Source organism: Gallinula chloropus, assembly GCF_964237585.1.
Source record: "Gallinula chloropus genome assembly, chromosome: 33".
Taxonomy (NCBI): Eukaryota; Metazoa; Chordata; class Aves; order Gruiformes; family Rallidae; genus Gallinula; species Gallinula chloropus.
This window is the reverse complement of record NC_140118.1, coordinates 925,659-932,232: the sequence shown is the minus strand read 5'-3', so window position 1 is coordinate 932,232 and position 6,574 is coordinate 925,659.

The following is a 6,574-nucleotide window of genomic DNA, read 5'->3' as shown; positions in this document are numbered from 1 at the left end:
GGAGTGGGGGGGTTGTGTTTGTGGAGGGGCTGTGTGTGCCTGTTCGGCCTACAAACAGATTTCAGCCCCGGGAGGTTACTAGGAAGTTTCCATTTTTTTTTTTTTTCAGGACCTTTTAAACTGGGGCCTGGGAAAAGGCTTCTACTCAGTTAGGCCTCTGCTCAGCCAGCTCTGCTCCTGCAGCTGAAAAGGCCTCTGCACCCCAAAAGTGCACCACAGTAGCTCGTCGGGCAGCCTGGGAGTGGGGGGGTTGTGTTTGTGGGGGGGGGCTGTGTGTGCCTGTTCGGCCTACAAACAGATTTCAGCCCCGGGAGTTTACTAGGAAGTTTGTGGGTTTTTTTTCCTTTGTCATAAGACTTTTTAAACTGGGGCCTGTGAAAAGGCTTCTACTCAGTTAGGCCTCTGCTCAGGCTGCTCTGCTCCTGCAGCTGAAAAGGCCTCTGCACCCCAAAAGCGCAACACAGTAGCTAGTCGGGCAGCCTGGGAGTGGGGGGGTTGTGTTTGTGGGGGGGCTGTGTGTGCCTGTTCGGCCTACAAACAGATTTCCGCCCCGGGAGTTTACTAGGAAGTTTGGGGTTTTTTTTTTTTTCTTCAGGACTTTTAAACTGGGGCCTGTGAAAAGGCTTCTACTCAGTTAGGCCTCTGCTCAGCCAGCTCTGCTCCTGCAGCTGCAGAGGCCTCTGCACCCCAAAAGTGCTCCGGACCAGCTAGTGTGGATACCTGGGAGAGGTGGTCTTGTGTGGGGGGAGGGCCTGTGTGTGTGTGCCTGTTCGGCCTACAAACAGATTTCATCCCCGGGAGGTTACTAGGAAGTTTCCATTTTTTTTTTTTTTCAGGACCTTTTAAACTGGGGCCTGGGAAAAGGCTTCTACTCAGTTAGGCCTCTGCTCAGCCAGCTCTGCTCCTGCAGCTGCAGAGGCCTCTGCACCCCAAAAGTGCAACACAGTAGCTCGTGTTGCAGCCTGGGAGTGGGGGGGTTGTGTTTGTGGAGGGGCTGTGTGTGCCTGTTCGGCCTACAAACAGATTTCAGCCCCGGGAGTTTACTTGGAAGTTTGTGGGTTTTTTTTTCCTTTGTCATAAGACTTTTTAAACTGGGGCCTGGGAAAAGGCTTCTACTCAGTTAGGCCTCTGCTCAGGCTGCTCTGCTCCTGCAGCTGAAAAGGCCTCTGCACCCCAAAAGTGCACCACAGTAGCTCGTGGGGCAGCCTGGGTGTGGGGGGGTTGTGTTTGTGGAGGGGCTGTGTGTGCCTGTTCGGCCTACAAACAGATTTCAGCCCCGGGAGGTTACTAGGAAGTTTCCATTTTTTTTTTTTTTTTCAGGACCTTTTAAACTGGGGCCTGGGAAAAGGCTTCTACTCAGTTAGGCCTCTGCTCAGCCAGCTCTGCTCCTGCAGCTGCAGAGGCCTCTGCATCCCAAAAGTGCACCACTGTAGCTCGTGCGGCAGCCTGGGAGTGGGTGGGTTGTGTTTGTGGGGGGGCTGTGTGTGCCTGTTCGGCCTACCGACCAGCTTTCAGCCCCGGGAGTTTACTAGGAAGTTTTGATTTTTTTTTTTTTTCTTCAGGACTTTTTAAACTGGGGCCTGGGAAAAGGCTTCTACTCAGTTAGGCCTCTGCTCAGACAGCTCTGCTCCTGCAGCTGAAAAGGCCTCTGCACCCCAAAAGTGCAACACAGTAGCTCGTGGGGCAGCCTGGGTGTGGGGGGGTTGTGTTTGTGGAGGGGCTGTGTGTGCCTGTTCGGCCTACAAACAGATTTCAGCCCCGGGAGGTTACTAGGAAGTTTCCATTTTTTTTTTTTTTTTTCAGGACCTTTTAAACTGGGGCCTGGGAAAAGGCTTCTACTCAGTTAGGCCTCTGCTCAGCCAGCTCTGCTCCTGCAGCTGAAAAGGCCTCTGCACCCCAAAAGTGCTCCGGAGCAACTCGTGTGGATACCTGGGAGTGGGGGTCTTGTGTGGGGGGAGGGCCTGTGTCTACGTGTGTTCGGCCTACCGACCAGCTTTCAGCAACAGGAGCTTACTAGGAAGTTTGCTTTTTTTTTTTCTCTGTCGAAAGACTTTTTAAACTGGGGCCTGGGAAAAGGCTTCTACTCAGTTAGGCCTCTGCTCAGCCAGCTCTGCTCCTGCAGCTGCAGAGGCCTCTGCACCCCAAAAGTGCAACACAGTAGCTCGTGGGGCAGCCTGGGAGTGGGGGGGTTGTGTTTGTGGGGGGGGCTGTGTGTGCCTGTTCGGCCTACAAACAGATTTCAGCCCCGGGAGGTTACTAGGAAGTTTCCATTTTTTTTTTTTTTTCAGGACCTTTTAAACTGGGGCCTGGGAAAAGGCTTCTACTCAGTTAGGCCTCTGCTCAGGCTGCTCTGCTCCTGCAGCTGAAAAGGCCTCTGCACCCCAAAAGTGCAACACAGTAGCTCGTGCGGCAGCCTGGGAGTGGGGGGGTTGTGTTTGTGGGGGGGCTGTGTGTGCCTGTTCGGCCTACAAACAGATTTCAGCCCCGGGAGTTTACTTGGAAGTTTGTGTTTTTTTTTTCCTTTGTCATAAGACTTTTTAAACTGGGGCCTGGGAAAAGGCTTCTACTCAGTTAGGCCTCTGCTCAGGCTGCTCTGCTCCTGCAGCTGAAAAGGCCTCTGCACCCCAAAAGTGCAACACAGTAGCTAGTCGGGCAGCCTGGGAGTGGGGGGGTTGTGTTTGTGGAGGGGCTGTGTGTGCCTGTTCGGCCTACAAACAGATTTCAGCCCCGGGAGGTTACTAGGAAGTTTCCATTTTTTTTTTTTTTCAGGACCTTTTAAACTGGGGCCTGGGAAAAGGCTTCTACTCAGTTAGGCCTCTGCTCAGCCAGCTCTGCTCCTGCAGCTGAAAAGGCCTCTGCACCCCAAAAGTGCACCACAGTAGCTCGTCGGGCAGCCTGGGAGTGGGGGGGTTGTGTTTGTGGGGGGGGGCTGTGTGTGCCTGTTCGGCCTACAAACAGATTTCAGCCCCGGGAGTTTACTAGGAAGTTTGTGGGTTTTTTTTCCTTTGTCATAAGACTTTTTAAACTGGGGCCTGTGAAAAGGCTTCTACTCAGTTAGGCCTCTGCTCAGGCTGCTCTGCTCCTGCAGCTGAAAAGGCCTCTGCACCCCAAAAGCGCAACACAGTAGCTAGTCGGGCAGCCTGGGAGTGGGGGGGTTGTGTTTGTGGGGGGGCTGTGTGTGCCTGTTCGGCCTACAAACAGATTTCAGCCCCGGGAGGTTACTAGGAAGTTTGGGGTTTTTTTTTTTTTCTTCAGGACTTTTAAACTGGGGCCTGTGAAAAGGCTTCTACTCAGTTAGGCCTCTGCTCAGCCAGCTCTGCTCCTGCAGCTGCAGAGGCCTCTGCACCCCAAAAGTGCTCCGGACCAGCTAGTGTGGATACCTGGGAGAGGTGGTCTTGTGTGGGGGGAGGGCCTGTGTGTGTGTGCCTGTTCGGCCTACAAACAGATTTCATCCCCGGGAGGTTACTAGGAAGTTTCCATTTTTTTTTTTTTTCAGGACCTTTTAAACTGGGGCCTGGGAAAAGGCTTCTACTCAGTTAGGCCTCTGCTCAGCCAGCTCTGCTCCTGCAGCTGCAGAGGCCTCTGCACCCCAAAAGTGCAACACAGTAGCTAGTCGGGCAGCCTGGGAGTGGGTGGGTTGTGTTTGTGGGGGGGCTGTGTGTGCCTGTTCGGCCTACCGACCAGCTTTCAGCCCCGGGAGTTTACTTGGAAGTTTGTGGTTTTTTTTTTTCCTTTGTCATAAGACTTTTTAAACTGGGGCCTGTGAAAAGGCTTCTACTCAGTTAGGCCTCTGCTCAGCCAGCTCTGCTCCTGCAGCTGCAGAGGCCTCTGCACCCCAAAAGTGCAACACAGTAGCTCGTGTTGCAGCCTGGGAGTGGGGGGGTTGTGTTTGTGGAGGGGCTGTGTGTGCCTGTTCGGCCTACAAACAGATTTCAGCCCCGGGAGTTTACTTGGAAGTTTGTGGGTTTTTTTTTCCTTTGTCATAAGACTTTTTAAACTGGGGCCTGGGAAAAGGCTTCTACTCAGTTAGGCCTCTGCTCAGGCTGCTCTGCTCCTGCAGCTGAAAAGGCCTCTGCACCCCAAAAGTGCACCACAGTAGCTCGTGGGGCAGCCTGGGTGTGGGGGGGTTGTGTTTGTGGAGGGGCTGTGTGTGCCTGTTCGGCCTACAAACAGATTTCAGCCCCGGGAGGTTACTAGGAAGTTTCCATTTTTTTTTTTTTTTTCAGGACCTTTTAAACTGGGGCCTGGGAAAAGGCTTCTACTCAGTTAGGCCTCTGCTCAGCCAGCTCTGCTCCTGCAGCTGCAGAGGCCTCTGCATCCCAAAAGTGCACCACTGTAGCTCGTGCGGCAGCCTGGGAGTGGGTGGGTTGTGTTTGTGGGGGGGCTGTGTGTGCCTGTTCGGCCTACCGACCAGCTTTCAGCCCCGGGAGTTTACTAGGAAGTTTTGATTTTTTTTTTTTTTCTTCAGGACTTTTTAAACTGGGGCCTGGGAAAAGGCTTCTACTCAGTTAGGCCTCTGCTCAGACAGCTCTGCTCCTGCAGCTGAAAAGGCCTCTGCACCCCAAAAGTGCAACACAGTAGCTCGTGGGGCAGCCTGGGTGTGGGGGGGTTGTGTTTGTGGAGGGGCTGTGTGTGCCTGTTCGGCCTACAAACAGATTTCAGCCCCGGGAGGTTACTAGGAAGTTTCCATTTTTTTTTTTTTTTTTCAGGACCTTTTAAACTGGGGCCTGGGAAAAGGCTTCTACTCAGTTAGGCCTCTGCTCAGCCAGCTCTGCTCCTGCAGCTGAAAAGGCCTCTGCACCCCAAAAGTGCTCCGGAGCAACTCGTGTGGATACCTGGGAGTGGGGGTCTTGTGTGGGGGGAGGGCCTGTGTCTACGTGTGTTCGGCCTACCGACCAGCTTTCAGCAACAGGAGCTTACTAGGAAGTTTGCTTTTTTTTTTTCTCTGTCGAAAGACTTTTTAAACTGGGGCCTGTGAAAAGGCTTCTACTCAGTTAGGCCTCTGCTCAGCCAGCTCTGCTCCTGCAGCTGCAGAGGCCTCTGCACCCCAAAAGTGCAACACAGTAGCTCGTGGGGCAGCCTGGGAGTGGGGGGGTTGTGTTTGTGGGGGGGGCTGTGTGTGCCTGTTCGGCCTACAAACAGATTTCAGCCCCGGGAGGTTACTAGGAAGTTTCCATTTTTTTTTTTTTTTCAGGACCTTTTAAACTGGGGCCTGGGAAAAGGCTTCTACTCAGTTAGGCCTCTGCTCAGGCTGCTCTGCTCCTGCAGCTGAAAAGGCCTCTGCACCCCAAAAGTGCAACACAGTAGCTCGTGCGGCAGCCTGGGAGTGGGGGGGTTGTGTTTGTGGGGGGGCTGTGTGTGCCTGTTCGGCCTACAAACAGATTTCAGCCCCGGGAGTTTACTTGGAAGTTTGTGTTTTTTTTTTCCTTTGTCATAAGACTTTTTAAACTGGGGCCTGTGAAAAGGCTTCTACTCAGTTAGGCCTCTGCTCAGGCTGCTCTGCTCCTGCAGCTGAAAAGGCCTCTGCACCCCAAAAGTGCAACACAGTAGCTAGTCGGGCAGCCTGGGAGTGGGGGGGTTGTGTTTGTGGAGGGGCTGTGTGTGCCTGTTCGGCCTACAAACAGATTTCAGCCCCGGGAGGTTACTAGGAAGTTTCCATTTTTTTTTTTTTTCAGGACCTTTTAAACTGGGGCCTGGGAAAAGGCTTCTACTCAGTTAGGCCTCTGCTCAGCCAGCTCTGCTCCTGCAGCTGAAAAGGCCTCTGCACCCCAAAAGTGCACCACAGTAGCTCGTCGGGCAGCCTGGGAGTGGGGGGGTTGTGTTTGTGGGGGGGGGCTGTGTGTGCCTGTTCGGCCTACAAACAGATTTCAGCCCCGGGAGTTTACTAGGAAGTTTGTGGGTTTTTTTTCCTTTGTCATAAGACTTTTTAAACTGGGGCCTGTGAAAAGGCTTCTACTCAGTTAGGCCTCTGCTCAGGCTGCTCTGCTCCTGCAGCTGAAAAGGCCTCTGCACCCCAAAAGCGCAACACAGTAGCTAATCGGGCAGCCTGGGAGTGGGGGGGTTGTGTTTGTGGGGGGGCTGTGTGTGCCTGTTCGGCCTACAAACAGATTTCCGCCCCGGGAGTTTACTAGGAAGTTTGGGGTTTTTTTTTTTTTCTTCAGGACTTTTAAACTGGGGCCTGTGAAAAGGCTTCTACTCAGTTAGGCCTCTGCTCAGCCAGCTCTGCTCCTGCAGCTGCAGAGGCCTCTGCACCCCAAAAGTGCTCCGGACCAGCTAGTGTGGATACCTGGGAGAGGTGGTCTTGTGTGGGGGGAGGGCCTGTGTGTGTGTGCCTGTTCGGCCTACAAACAGATTTCATCCCCGGGAGGTTACTAGGAAGTTTCCATTTTTTTTTTTTTTCAGGACCTTTTAAACTGGGGCCTGGGAAAAGGCTTCTACTCAGTTAGGCCTCTGCTCAGCCAGCTCTGCTCCTGCAGCTGCAGAGGCCTCTGCACCCCAAAAGTGCAACACAGTAGCTAGTCAGGCAGCCTGGGAGTGGGTGGGTTGTGTTTGTGGGGGGGCTGTGTGTGCCTGT